The 15,710-nt window shown below is 44.0% G+C and overlaps 1 protein-coding gene across 7 annotated transcripts in view; it reads left to right on the top strand.

The window, feature by feature from the left end:
- Positions 1–15,710, top strand: part of GRIA1 (glutamate ionotropic receptor AMPA type subunit 1) — a 119,047-nt gene that overhangs the window by 20,198 nt on the left and 83,139 nt on the right. The gene's annotated exons all lie outside the window — the stretch shown is intronic.

The following is a 15,710-nucleotide window of genomic DNA, read 5'->3' as shown; positions in this document are numbered from 1 at the left end:
CCCAATACCCACTACTGCACACGTTCTCTGCTCTCTGCCACATTTTTGTCAGTGGGAAGTATCTGTAGTGGGTTGCAAAGTAATTCTTTGCATATACCCATAGGTACCTACCAAGCCAACTGAGAATCCCTTTAGTACCAACTGATGAGGAAGGGTTCCAAAATGATCCTGTGGACTACACATTTTGGATGACTGGAACAAGAAAACAAAACTATATGGTCTGGAATTTAGGTAGGAGGGGTTTTGTTGGGTTTTTGGTGTTTTTTTTTCCTGCTGGGTGCCTGCTGTTCCATGGCACCAGGCTTTACCACACACTGATGTTGTACCATAACACGTAGTGATATTACAAGAGCTTCTCCAGTGTGATGTAGGCAGAAAACCGACTCCTCAGGAGATTTCAGCAAAATGGCATCTTGGGAGATGATCTCCCATGGTTTGCAACATTCCTTTACATTGAGGATTCTGGTTCTCACTCCTTTGTTACAACCATACAAAAGGCTTATTGTTATTTTTGAAGCTTGTCTTACCTGTAATAAACTTCTGAAACGAAACTGGAGGAAATTAAATGGTGAAATTACAAGTCTGATGGTAGAGAAGCTGATTCCCTTTGTTTTTTGAATATTGAATTTGAACAACTCTCTTAGAAAGGCTCTCCCACAGGACAGTTCCATCATGTGAAATTCCCAAGGGATATGACAAGTGAAATAAATAGTTCATCTGCCAGTGAGGTGACAGCTGGGTGATTGTATTTCTTGCTTGTAGGAGAAACCTTTTGGGTAGAAGAGTCTCACCTAGATGAGGGAGAGGGTTTTGCGGGTGTGAGTGCAAATGTCTATCTGTGTCTCCCAGCCAAACTAGAGGAGAACAAATCACTGATGGTTACTTTTGCTAAAAGTGTTTCAAAGGCATCATTGAACCATGCCCTGTGGGGAGAGCTTGCCCTGCATTCCCCCACAGGAGTAGGAGAGCTCTGTTAATACACCGAAATCCCAAGCAGCACTATGTGCTGCCATTCAAGTTTCAAGCATCCTTTTGCAAATGCTGGGGCAGTTCAGTGTGATTTTGCAGTACTAACTCCAAAGGAAGCATGAAAGCAGGTAATCAAAAAAGGATAACATCCTCCTTGTTGAGGTTTCCAGTGTAGTGGATTCCAGTTTGATTTATGCTATAGGGGTGGGTTTGTTTTTTTGGTTTTTTTTGATAGGTCATAGACAGCCCTCTGTCTGTCTCCCACTCAGAAATGTGTTCTCCATAAGAGCTCCAGCAGAAATGATGCCTGCTGGAGTCTGCAGACAGCCTGTAAAAAAAAAAAAAAAGCTTTCAGAGGCATGATCCACATCCTATTCCTCCCTCTCCCCACACACTCATCACTGCATCTTCTCCCAGAGGAGCAGTGCTGAAGCCTAAGATACCACATTAAATGTCAGTCATTTAACTACTAGTTATTTTAGCAAATAAGAGTAGGACTGTCTCCCTGGGGTTGACTGAAAATTGTTAAAGGAGGGAACAAAAGGCAAGAAAAGAAAAGAGAAAAGAAAAGGAGAAGAAAGAGAGAAAAGAGAAGAAAGGACAAAGGGAAGCACCAGGCAGAAGAACTCGTGATGCCAGAATCTGAGAAAGACAGAGTCAGAGGAAGGCGCCTCACTGACATCAATAGGTTGGTTCCCACCAAGTGGTTCAGGGGACAATAATGAGCCCTTTGTGACGTACCTAAATTACCCAGCCTCATCCTCAAGACTGTGTTCTGACTTGGGTCTCTGGTTCTCCTGCTGGTGCCAGGAACAGCTCTGCCACTGTCTGCGCTTTGCCAACCCAGTCCCAGTCCATTTATTTGGAAGGAAACCTTCTCCAACAAGAGGGTTGTGTTTGCCCCTGTGTTTGGGACGTGGCAAAAGAACTGCTGATTAACAATATGAGAAGGATGGGAATCCTCTTTTCTTTTGACTTCTATCTTGCTCCGTATTCCCTTCTCCTTACGTGATCTTCTGGAAGCCAATTAACAGTTGGTAGAACAGAAATGGAGCTGATATCTGCTTATTACCTGTAACAATTGGGAGATTTTTCTCTTGGAGAATCATGTTAGCTCCCTGTGTTGGCAGTGCAAGATTTCTCTACATGCATATAGCATTCAGGGTGTATTAATAAGCTGTCATCTGGTTGTTCTCATGAGTTGTGTTTGTTACATTCCCTGAGGCTCTGGTTTTTCTGGCATGGAGGGCTACATGAGTTTTAAATCTGGAGTCTGTCCATGCACGACTTTCAAATTCACATTGGAGAACACTTCAGGAAGGAAAAAGCAGTTCTCAAGTCAGAAGAGCACTGTTGGTGCTGGCAAAGAACACCACAAAGCAGAGAATCCCTCCCAGGAAACCCTGTTCTCATCCAGAATTAATCAGAATAGTTTTTTGAAAGTGTGTAGGGACTGTGGATATCCTCAGTTACAACAGCTAATAGTCAGACATAGAGATTTTAATGGCATTACTCCAAGCAACCAAGAGCAGAATTGGCCCCTTGCCTGGGGATCCCAAACCTGACCACGAGTATCATCAGAAATAATGTGTTTTTCTGAGGATAAACATGGAACCCCACTGGAAAAATCAAACCAACAAAACCAAACTCAACCCACCCTTCCTTAAATCACTGTAAAATAATAACTAGATTATTATCTTTAAGATATCTCTATTTAGTTATATCTTAAAAGGCACACCAAAATTGTAACTATGTAGAAGGGAAAGCCAATGTCTGCATTTTGTGTGAATAGTGCAATCACAATCATAATCTCTCTCCTGTTAACATTTTATCTGCTTGTCATTTTCAACATAGATGAGGGAGGGCAGGAAAAGTGAATTTGTGCTGGGAGTGCGTGTAATATCCACTAGAAAAAACAATGCCTGACAAGCATAGCAGCCCCTTGAGAGCTTAATCATCATTGAAACTAAGTACAAAAGGAGGAAACCAAACCTTTTGTGAAAGCTTGGGGTTTTTTTAAAGAAATGAGCCAAAGCAGACTCATATTTTGTCTTGTTCAAGGCTGTTCTATGTAGATGAGAGCAAACTACTGCAACAGTCAGACAAAAAAGTAATTTCACATCATTGTCCACCAGGGTTTGGACTCACAGTATGCATTTCTAATATCTTCTAAAAATTATTTTCTCTCAGAAATAATAAAAGGCCCATTCATATGCTGTTGTAGAAGGTCAGAGAGAAAAGAAGGTTTAAGTTGGCTCTATGATTCACACCTTACTTTTAATACCCTGTTTGTATGCATAAAAAAATTGGTTGAATGTAGTTGGTACCAAATTAACCCTTACCCCTTCAGGGCTGAGCATGCAGAGCATGTTTGTAGAGCAATACCTAAAAATCCCATGCTGTTTAACAGAAATGCCAGGTGATAAAAGTCCTTATTTGCTGGTCTTACTTGTCATTATCTGTAGAGGAGGTCTCTCTTTTTCAAGATGACATAGGAACACAAAAGCTGTTACACTGAGCCCAAATAAAGATCAAGCTTACCCAGTGCACTGTCTATGATAATTGGGTATAGCAGCCATTTAAGGGAGAGTATAAAAGATACTGCCTCCTGTTTTGATGCTGTATAATGTGAAGTTATATAATATATATAATTATATGTATTATTATATATGTAACATATAATGCTAGAATTTGCATCCAGAATATCTTATTTAATAGCCAGCAGCAGAGCAACCCCCTGAGCATTAGTAATCTCAAAATTCATTTATGCTGAGGCTCATCTGGCACAGAATTCCAGGACTTAATGTTGTATCATTTGGGAAAATACCTGTTTGGTTTTAAATCCACTGCCTGTTCTTTTCTGGGTTTTCCCATAAATCTTGGCCTTTGAGAAATGAAGAACATCTGTTATTATTACCTTATTCCCCTTTCCAAACCATTCCTGATTTTATGGGTCTCTATCAACCCCTTGGCATTCATCTCTTTTTCAGTCTGCACAGTCCTAGTGTTCTTAGTGTCCAAATATCTCAAGTCATCCGTGATCCTGAAAGTTGTTTTAACCTTTTGATGCCTTTTTGCATTCTACAGTATCCACTGGGACACGTGGAAGGGTTTTATCTGCTCTTTAGCCCTTTCATAGGTTGGAAACTCTCTGCCCTTACACCTTGCAGGGTTTGCTGTGTTCTACAAGTTCCTCATTGTTCTGATTTTTAATAGTGCACTATTCATATCTCCAGGATGTGATCAAATGGGCATGTAAATGGAGACAGATGCCTCTTGTGGAACCTGTAATGGACTGTTTCAGCCATTAGATCTGTAGGAATCATTTTTCCAAGGCCTCCTTCTCTCCAGGGGGAGAACTGTTGCATTATTCATGGTCGCTATTTCCACTGTAAACTCTTGTCTCATGATTACAGCCTGCCACACTTTCCCCCCTCAGTTTCCTCCCCCAATTCTCTTGCACTTTCATGTTTCTTGCTCCTTTGCAATGCTGAAGGTGTGCCTCCTTGAAGTGCTCATGGAGAAAGCATTCTGTCCTGAGAAGAACACAGAGCTCCAGCAGCCTCTCTGTGTGTCTGATGAACAAGACAGTGTCCCCCCCATTTCTGCATATGCATTTTGTCCCATCAGCAACAGAGCTGATTTTACTTTCATGTTTAAAAGAATGGAAAAGTACACACTCACCTCCCCTTACTTATAGCCAAAGGGAGTGATTTGGTAGCTGGCTAGAATATCTTCTATCACAATAGCCTACTGCTTCAAATTTTGTGCCATACGGGAGTAATTTGGATAGCCTGGAACAACTTCATCCTGGATGTAACAAGGATAAAAACTTTATAAGTCTCTTTGAATTGCCTTAGCCTTTTGCATGATTTCTTACTAAGTAATTGATTTAGAAAATAGTAGGAATAGAAAAATATGCCCCTAATGGGAGAGCACTGTAATTTTCCATGTCTTTGTTATACATAATTTCCATGTGTATTTAAATGAGTAGCATCAGCATAGAGCCAGGAGATATTATGTAGAAAAATAAGTGTTTTGGGAGTATCTGATGAATAAGAATATTTTTGAAGATCTGACCTTGCAAACATTTAAGCACAAAACTGTTACCATAGCCTTGCTCAAGCCCTTTCCTTACCAGGGGCTGTGGGATCTTGGGTACGAGCCCATCTTTTCTCTGCAGCAGCATCCCAAGCCATCCTTCCAATCTTGTTTTAGCTCTGTTCCTACTTTACTAACAAGACAAATTTAGACATTAAAATAGAGAGAAAACAGTATTATAGGAATGTGAGGGGATTGAGAAGTAATTTTCCATTTCTATAATGATTTTTATTCTGACATTTCCAGAAACATATGGCCCCATGTTCTGCAAGCGGTTTCTTAGGATGTGCTGTCCCTCTGCCTTTCTTCCCAGAACTCACAGTCCCCCACACACATGCTCACACCAACGTGCAATGATGCCCAGCATTGCACTCCAGTCTGTTGCCAGTGGGGAAGGCGGGATCTGTGCATCCCATCCTCTGGGTTCCTCTGGAGTTCAGTCTTTCTTCCTTCAGGAACAGGAGCTTATTAAGACACGCCACTGTGTGGCTTAAATGATCTGCTTTAAAGGAGGCAGATTAAGGCCAGCAGGCCCAGTCTCATGGTTTTCTCTGACTTCAAGAGCTCAGGTGCCCCCAAACAACTGTTCCTCTGGTGCTCTGGGCAGCTCTGCAGCCTGAACAGGTCTATGAGCTGCCACCTCTGCAGCAGCTCGCAGGCTGGGAACTGGAAGAGATTTCACTGAAAACTTTCCTTTCCCATTTTCCCTCATTTGCAATATGTCATGTAGGTCTGAGTAGCCAAAAGAATGGAAGGGCAGGGGTTCACAAGTGCTTCACTGGTCTGAGCAGGCAGAACTGCTGATTCCATGTGCTGCTGGTGCCAGATAGGTCAAAACCAGCAGCAGATCTTGCAACAGGAGCCCTGTTGCTAAGGAGAACCCTCTGCAAGGCGGGAGAGAGGAGTCTCCAAAACATACGCAGATATCAAGGGTGTCCCTGTGAACAGCTCTGTCTGCACAGAGCTTCTATGCCCAGCCACTGCAGACAAAGGGGATTGCAGTAGAAATTTAAGTACCTTTTTGGGTCCAGGTCCTTATATCATCTGTGCTTTGTGTGGCTCTCCTGGATTGCGTGTAAATTTTTTAAACCCAAATAATATGAAATATATAAGAAAATACATATATGAAAACTCTGAGAAGAATCCAACCCATTTTAATATTGATTGTCCCAAGGACCATTTCATACAGCAACAACCACCCCCTTTTTGTATTCTTTTTCCTGCTCAAGCTATTTTTTCAGGAAAAGATAGTGTGGGCGTGGGAATCAGAGCTGAGGGAGGATCATGTAAAGCTGAAGGAATTGGAGGGCAGGTGATGGGGAGGAAAAAAAACCATTACCTGCATGTGTCTCTTGTGGCATCAGGACTGGGGTTTCTCTGACAGAGCAGGGGGTGCTATGGACCCCTCCTGGAGTGGTGTGGCAGAGGCAGGGATGCCCGAGGGCACCGGGATGCTGCTGTGCCGGCAGGGGCCGCGTCTGAACCAGAGTTATTTTCAGTCCATGGTAGACGAGGCTGTGGCTGCCAAACAGACGGTTCCTGACCTCCCAGCAGGTATCCCAGGAGAGAGCAGTTTGCAAGCACAGCAGCTACCTGAGCCTGCCGTTTGCTGTGGCACCGTTTCCTCGAAATTCCCCCCTCCCCAGCCCTGGAAGCGCCACTTCCAGGAATGATTTCTCCACCTCCCACATGCAGAACCGGAAAGCCCATTTTGCTTTCAGATCACTGAAATTGGAGGGAAACATCCAACCTCACTACGCAGTTCTGCTAATGAAGCTGCTGAGAGTAATTGAACTGGAGCAATATCTGTTTTAATATTTGGAATAAGGCTTGCTGGAGATAATTATGCCACTCATCTGTCTCTGTGTCCCCCAACATACAGACCTGTGCCCAGCACCCCTGGCAGAGTAATAACAGCTTTGTTGTACCTCTCATCCTAAAGAGAGCCTGTGCTGACGCTCGGTCTCTTTGCAGCACTCAGGTCCCCATGGGCACTGACCCAAGCTGTGAAATTCAGTCTCAGCACCAGGGAGATCTGGGGGCTGCTGTCTCTGCTCACCAGCACGAGGGAGGTGGTGATGGGTTTCAGAGAGTACTTTCATTCCTGCATGTCTGTGTCCTTGGCTTTTTCTGTGATGAAAGCACAGAAATAAAGGGTTAGGAGCAAACTGCCCCAACACATGAAGAGCAGTAGTTCATCAGTGTCTCTGCTGTCACCCTGCCATCAGCTACATCATCCCACCCCACATGGGCTGAGTGACCCACATTGTACCGACTTGTGGCTCCAGCCCCAGCCTGCTCCCTGTGGATTTTGCCTTTTCTTTCCCAATCCAAGGTTTATTTTGAGACTGGAAACCTCAAAGGCATCCCTCTTCTGCCCTGCTGCCAACACTGCTCCCTTGCTCATCAGCTGGCATACCCTGCCTGCTGTTATCTCCGTTATAAAATCACAGAATGAGTTATGCAACATAAAATCATCCTGGGTGAGTTTTGATCTCATTTACACCTCTGTGAATCAGAAGCAGTTTTTTGGTTATGATTTTTGTTTCTGGTCTTGCAAAAGGGAAGATGACTCGGAGCTCCCCTGAGTTTTCAGGAGGAAAGTTAGAGTAGGAGAAAAAGGACTGAAAAAATGAAAGAGTGTTATATGAACAGGGAACTTCTCTTTCCTACAAAGGCTACTTTGTTATCCCATCCTTTAAGAGTAATCTCTTGCATTCCTGATTCTGTGTTCTGGCTCAGGTCAGTAAAAAGTGACACCAGATGCATTGAGTTACAGTCACAGAAAAGAAGGTGCTGATTTCTCTTTTCTCTCTGAATTCCTTCAGAAGCGATTTTTATTTCTCCAGAGTCTTGATAATAGAACATTGTAAGGATTTTTTTTGTTATTCCCTTTTCTGGATATGTTTATCCAAATCAGGCTTGATACTTTAGAAAATAAGAGAATCTGGTAGGAGAACCCAAGCCCACTAATTTAGGAAATTCTGTAGGTCAGTCAAGGTATTCAGCATGATTCAGCTACAGTGTTTTTGTGTCTGACACAGCATGGAGGGATGTCTGCCACCAATACTTTTGCTGACCCAGGTCCATGGGTGGCTGGTACAACCTCCCAAGGCACCTCCTGGCCCAAATCTCTATGTTTTTATGAAAATGCAGGAGAACAGCAGGTTATTTCATGCTATGCCAGAAGAAACCTTGCTGATTTTTTGCTTTGGGAGAAAAGGGACTTGGCAGCTGTGAGGATTGTTAAGGTCTGCATTACCAAGGTATCTTCCAGGCAAAGTGATTTACTTCATAGGGCCATATTACTGCTCAGTGATTGCATAAATAACCATGTTTTCTTTTCAAGGTAGTGAGTAATGGCCCTGGAAATGCTGTGCAGCTGTATAACCTCTACAAGCTCTCCTAGTCCTTCAGAGACTCTTGATTTTTTCCCCGTTGCCCCTCTGACTCAGTTCTTTTTAATGATATTTATAGCATTTAATAAGGAACTCCAAATTGCCTTGGTAAACCACTGATTCCTGCATGTGGGTAAATTGACTCTTTTTGTTAGTGTTTGTGGATTATCCTCCTCTCAGAGCCAGTGTAGAGAATGTGCTTCAATGCACAATATATCTCATCTTTTGAAATTCATGAAGGATTTTTTTCTTTACCTTCTGTGTTTCATTTCTCTAGGCCAGGTACTGTCAAAACCTTGAAATCTGCTGGCTCTTACATCTTCTCTATGAAAAAAAACCAAAACAACAACAGTTGGAGAGAATTCACCCAGCAGGTGTGTGCAACACATGGATCACAACCTTTACACCTCACTGTGCATCCAGATGTGTGTGTGGTTAACTCTCAGCAGCCAAACAGGCTGACCTTACACCACAGGCAGGGGTGAGATGCTGAAAGGCAGCAGCAGCCTGATGCTGAGCCAGGACTCGGGCAATAGGACGAGTTCATAGCAATGGATATGGCTGAGGAGCCTTTTGTAACTGCAGCAACTGTTCTCTCTCCTGCCTGGTACTGCTCTCTGGAAGTGCTCAGTTAATAGCTATTGGGTTCCTGAAGCCATAAGCTTGTTTTACAAGTCATACATTTTTAATACTGTGTTGAATTTGAGGCTTCTTTTTATTAATTTCTCCCTTTTTAGCACTGAAAACTCATATTTTCATATTTTTCCCTCCTGAAGCTGAAAGTCTGTACCTTACTGAAAAAGAAAAAGCAATATATGACTCAATCAAATGACTGCAGGACTCTAGACTTTATAGACCTCAGTCACCCTTGCAAGCCCTGTCCTGAGACTACAAGAGCCAGTAGGACTGTTTGCATCCCTGATTCAGTGAGGAAACCCCATGTGTCAATTTGCAGTGAGAAAAATATCTTTGAATGCCATTGCAGGTGGTTTATGTAAAGCTCTGTCTCAGTCCTTACTGCTGTGAATTTGGGCCAGCTCTTAGAGCAGAGATGGAGGGGCTGAATCACTGGAGACATTCTGTTTCTGTGTAAATGCTTTTATGGCCATTGCAAGGTCTCCTGCAGTTGCTGTAACACCACTTTAGGAACAAATCCGCTTAGAGAGAAGCTGACAGATGCTGAATCATGGAAAGGAAACGGCAGTTTGTGAGATCCCAATCTGGGGGTCTCAGTCTTGAAGGGAGCTACAAAACTACTGCACTCACAAATGGGGATGAAATCTCCTTTGGAGTTCAGTATGAATATCTCTCGCTGCCAAGACATTCTCCCTTTAATTAATATTTCATTCTGTTGATGCACCTTGTCCACTTATTTTCCCAGATGTTTGCAGTGCAGATTTCCCAATTGTTTCCTCGGGGCACTTGCAAAATCAAGATCTCACATCTGAGGAGTTCCTTGCAGCTCAATTAGTGATATTTCTGGGTGAAAAATGCATGCACTTTTAATTAAAAAAAAAAAATTACCCAGCAAAACTAGCCTGGAGGTAGTTTGAAAGTAAGAGGAATGTTTTACTAAAAAATGAAGGAAGAAAAGCCACAAACCCCCAGTGGATTAGTAGTTACAGCACTGTATGTCCAGAAACTACTAGAAACCTTTTCCCAGTGATGGATAATGGGGAACCTGTCACCATATAAAAAATGTCACCTTATAAAAATGTTAAAAGCTGAAATCACAGGAGATCTGAGCTGCTGGAAGACCTTCCCTAACTGAGTTGCAACAGAGAGCACAGCATCCTCCTCAGCCCTGGGACCAGCTGAGTTTGAGAAGGGATTATTCTTTGGACAGACCAGCACAAAGCTGTGGTATTGCCTCTGTTTGCTCTGCCTTAAGCTGGAGCATGGACCTGTATTGGTCCAGATCCTGCAGTTTATGTAAAATTAATCCTGAGCTGAAGTGGAGAACTCTCATAGTTCTCAGAGGGTCTTATTTCTTTTTCCCTCCAACTGGTGCTAGACCAGAGCTTTCTCCCAGGTTATTCTACAGCCTGGGAAAGGCAAGCCTGCACATCTGTGCTTTGCAATGCCACAGTGAGGACTTCCTTATATTTGGTATTTGCAAAGAGGTGAATAAATTCGCCAGTGCCTGAACAAAAAAACCCAACATGAAGACAATATGATGCACTTTAGGTACTGTTTATACAAGGTTTTGGCAGAAGGCATCTATGTGGAAGTGCTGGTGTGGAAACCTGGGGAAGCTGCAGTCTGTGCCTTACTTGTATTGAGCCCCCTCTGGTCCCCTGCTGCGGTGGCCCCTGTGCCACCAGGCAACCCTCCTTAGCAAGTGGCACAGAGAGTCTCTGTGCCACTGGCAGTGATTCCAGTGTTTTTTGTTTTGAGCAGAACTGCTGTGGGACTTGATGGGATACCCTGTGCAGAGCTACCCTCATTCCGTCTGCACTTTGCTAAGGCACAGCAGCTTCTGGCCAAGGCAGACACACACTGTGGGCTGAGTGTAAGGCAGGTGCCTGGTTGTCCTTTCTGCACGTACCAGATTGCAGCACAGTTCACACAACAGACTGGCAGTGCCTCCCACCCGCTCAGCTGTCGTGCAAGAGGCTGACAGGGCCCAGCTCAGTCCCTGTGACCCAGCTCGTGCCCTCAATTCTGTCCTTACTACCACCTTTATCCTGAAGGGACCTGTTGGCCCCAGTGGGGTTACTGGTGACCAGATTTACATGGCAGAATTAGTTTTTAGCAACGGGCTTCTCGGGTAGAAAACATTTTGCTAATGTTTGCTTTGGGGTGCTGAGAAGCTGGAAAAAAAAAAGGTAATGAAGACAAAGAGAGAGAGGGATAGAAGCTGTTGAGAGATGGTAAATAAGCCATGGAGAGCAGGGGTCTCCTTCTGCATGGCTATTCATCTTGGAGTTACTGCAGGGATTCCTGTACTCAGCTGATGAGTCCTCTAAGTAGTACCAATGCTCTCCAATGTGACTGGGTGTTGAGAAAGGCAAAAAACTTAATTGAACGTCAAGGAAGGTTTAGGTTGGGTATTAGGAAAAGGTTCTTTACCCAGAGGGTCACAGCACCAAGCCTGATGGAGTTCAAGACAAACAGTGCTCTCAGGCACTTGGTGTGATTCATGGGACTGTCCTGTGCAGAGCCAGGAGCTGGACTTTGATGATCCTTGTGGGTCGCTTCCAACTCTGGATATTCTATGATTCTATAATTCTATGATTCTATGATTCTGTGAATGTGAAGCTCAGAGGATGACTTTGTGCTGACAAAAAACCTTTCCCAAGGAGGAAAGTGACAGTTTTCTGTCATACCTCTTCCCTTCCCACAATGTGTCCAGTCCTGAGGACCACTCAGCTTTTCACTGGAATTGTGAGGGTGGCCACTGTGCAGCTCACCAACCCTACACTTCTACTAATGAGAAAACATAGGGGGAATTATTTCCTTCTGACCCTGGCTGCTTGGAAGCATTTTGAGTATGTTTAGGAAGAAGAGTTTAATATGTTGAAGAAGAAAAATTCATGAGTTTGAATGTATAGTGTTTGAAGTGGGGGAGGGGCACAGCATGAACCCCCTTCCTCCTGTTTTCCCTGCTGAAGATCAGAGGAAACAGGATATGAGAAATGGGAAGAAAAGCAATGAGATAGAAATTGAGGGTGGAGGGGTTGAGAGAGAGCATTGATTGGTAGCTTCTTTCCTGATGGATTTGTTTTTAAAGGGAAATCACAAAAGTATGGGGCAGACCATGCCCAGAGAAGGAGCAAAGGAGATGCTACCCACTGTCCCTGATTTTTCTCTCAGGTAAATCTCTCCATCACAGCTCCTGACTTTGCAGCATGAGATGCAGGATTCTGTAGACAGAGAAAATTGTGGCTGATCACAGTTTGTAGGGAAGCCCTCATGTTTTTGTTTCTCTTGCCAGCCTCTCCCTTGAAATGTAAATAAATAGGGTTGGAGACATACATAATGAGACCCAAGGGTAAGGAACTAAAAATCCAACATCATGTTTTCTTTGGCTGTATTTCTGAAAAAAAAAAAAAAGCTAGATGAGGAACGATATAAAAAGAAAACAGACCAGTTCAGCACATAGGAAAGCTTGGAGCTGCTGTAGAGAAGCAGTGGTGTGCAATCTAATGAGTAAACAAACACAAACAGTGGTTTACGTTTCCTACAAAGGCCTCCTTCCACCTCAGATTTGAAAGCAGATTCCTACCCACACCTGGGCAAAGCCTGCTTTGAATTTTTCAGCTGCAAACAGTAGTGAACTGCATGCTTAGTGGACAGGGGATTTTTCAATAGTCCTTGCAAAACCTCTCTGAGCCTAATTTCTTTCCAACTCTCTGCTGCCTCAACATCCAGCAATGGCTAAAACAGCCATTGCATTTTAGCTATAGACTACACCTGCCCAGGGAGGAAGGCAGGGTACAGAAGCTGTTTTCTAGGGAGAGGATCTCTGAGAAGGAAGCCAGTGGAATGATCCTTCTCCTGATGTCCCAATACCTGAAGCAGTCACCTCATTTCACACTTAGGAGCCAAGTGAAGGCGTCTCTTTGCAGCTGCGTGTGCTGGGCTGGGGTTGCAATCCTGAGGATGCATCTGCTGAACAGCAGCAGCAGGTCTGCAGTCACCAGGAAGGAGTTAGAACTAACTGCCTGGGAAAAGGATCAAAGAGAAATCTTTTTACATCGTGTTTCTTCACAAAGATTGTTCCTCTACACTTAGTACCCCTTCTCTCTAGAGCTTTGCTTTTGATGTTGCATATGGCATCATACTAATAGGAGTGCAGATGGGCTTTCCTGCCAGCCAAGCTTGTCAATGAATAAGGTGAATTTCAAGGTGAATTTCAAGGTGTATAAAAAAGGTCATCCCCTCCTTGTGTGGATTTCTGTGGGAACCACTGCTGCTCTCAGGCCTCCTGGGCTGAGCAGTCCTGCAATGACTGCCTCATCTCCCTGCAGGTGCCCCGGTGGGACAAGCACAAACCAATAAACATTCGATTTCCAGCAGTTTGCTTCAGCGCAGTTTGCTCCATGTTTTAGCACTAGTGCCTCTGTCTGGGAAGCAGGCAGGGAACCACTTAGCTGCTCCATGCCAAAATCAGCTTCAGCTCTGTTCTGCTCTGCCCTCCTCCTCCCCTTGACGCTGCTTCAAGGCACAGGAATCCTACCTGGCTGTACTCAATTAGAGACATCTTTTGGGCACTAAGCAGCTGACATCAAGGAAAGCATTGTTGCCAATCAGTGTGGTAGTACAGAAATCCCTCTTGTCAGGAAGAAAATAAATGTGAAACAATCCTTGTTTTACAAAAGGGAAACCTGCAGAAGCTATTTACACATTTTAGGGAGGGCATGTGTGACTCTGATGCTGTGGTACCGGGGATGGAGGAGCCATGCATGCAGCGTTTGCAAGAGAAACACACAGTGAATGTGTCACTCGCTGGTCCCAAGTGCCCATTCCCAATTTGTTCAGTTTGATACACCAAATACCTGAGTGTCTACTTAACTTTTACTTAACTCAGAGTGAACAGAGTGTCGCTGCTGTCTGCACCAGCCCTCGCAAGGGGAGCACAGGATCACACTGGGAGCAAGCCACTAGTCATCACCTCAGGTGCAGGAAAATTTTGGGTGCCCTCAAAGCTTGTCCTAGGGTGCCCGGAGCTGTCATGTACTGCCCCACATACCTGGTTGTGCTATCCATCCACATGTGCCACAGGCAAAGAGCAGACAGAAGATGTTGCCTACCCAGATAGAACCTCTCAATCCTCACTCATGTTTGGTGTATTTTGCTGCCTTGCTGTTCAGCATTAATATTGTGTCTGTATGGGTGAGTGGACAGAGGGCTGAATGGCAGTGATTTCCTGTGGAGCACTTGGGTAATTGCCCTGCCTTCTTTTTTGGGGGCATTTTTTTTAGAATTATTTGCAAAGACTTGAAAAGAAAATCCAGACAGAGGCAGTTGCTCAGGAGAGACTTTGCAGTCAGGAGAGTGAGTGTAGGTCCACAAACCCATTATGGGTCTCCTCCCCAGCACCACAGTCCAGCAGTTGCATATGAGCAAAGCCTGCACTGCTGCTGAGTGCCTTCAGCTCATTGAGTTCCAGTTTCACCCAAAAAATGGGTAGACAGTCTTTGGATCAATGAAATATGTCATTGGCCTTTGCATGGGAGTCGAAGATCTAGCTGGAGTTTGGGAATTATTGTATGACTGCAAGACAAAGGTAACTAACCACAGCCCTCAATGTATCGTCCCCTTCTGCCCATTCAAAGTTCAAGGTTATTAAACACAGTCCTGTGTGATGCTGCTGGAGTGACAAGTACTCATGAGCAGCTAAACTCACACTGAATTCATAGCTGAAGAGAACAGATGTGACTTTTCATATAGCCTTCTGGATCTTTTTAATAGAGCACTGTAAATGAGTCCATTAATTATAACAACAAGGAGAGTAACACCAAGTTTTTTCCCTGGTGTTTCACAGCTTGCAGAGGTAGAACAAATCCTCCGTGCCAGCAGCCTCCAGTGGTTTTGAACATGAGCTTAGAAGCCAGGAACACCTGGTTCTTTCATCAGCTTTGATACAGACTCATTGTGTGACATCCAAAAAGTCCCTTGAAGTTTGTTTTTGGGAGGTACTGAGCGATTACTGCTGCTCAGCAGATCTGACACCAGCCCAGCCCAGCCCTTCGTAAAACACAGCCCACAGCTCCTTTGAGCTCGTGGAGTGAAAGGCACGTTATGAATGCAAAGTTTATTATACATCTACTGTGCAGTGCCATGTGGACTCATAGTGTAGTAAACACTGCAGATATTCCAGAGGCACGAAATCTTATCTGTAGTAAACACATTCTGAAGCTCGTCACTGAATTCTCTAAGCCTGTGATGTCCCTGCACAGATTTTGGTTGAGTTTTGGCCCTTGAAGGTATTTGTAGACTACTGCCATATCCCTCTACTGAATCTCTGCCAGATCCATCAGTTCCAAGCCCTTCTGTCACCAACACAGCAGATGCACTCAAAGTTACGAAGCCCAGAGTAAGCAAAACCAAAGTGTTTAATCTATTATTAATCAGTCAGTTGCAGAAATGATAGGGCTCTGGGGGACCTCAGAAAGACATCAATATTTATGGCCTCGTTAGCAAATGCCACCTTTTTTTTTTTTTTTTTAAAGAGACAACAGGATTATGAAGGATATTTATGTTTCCTGTCATTCCATAAAGAGGCAATGTCATGTT

The sequence above is a fragment of the Corapipo altera genome, unplaced genomic scaffold (assembly GCF_003945725.1).
Source record: "Corapipo altera isolate COAL_440 unplaced genomic scaffold, ASM394572v1 75, whole genome shotgun sequence".
Classification (NCBI taxonomy): Eukaryota; Metazoa; Chordata; class Aves; order Passeriformes; family Pipridae; genus Corapipo; species Corapipo altera.
Note: the sequence above shows the minus strand (reverse complement) of the source record. Positions and strands in the feature narration are given on the sequence as shown.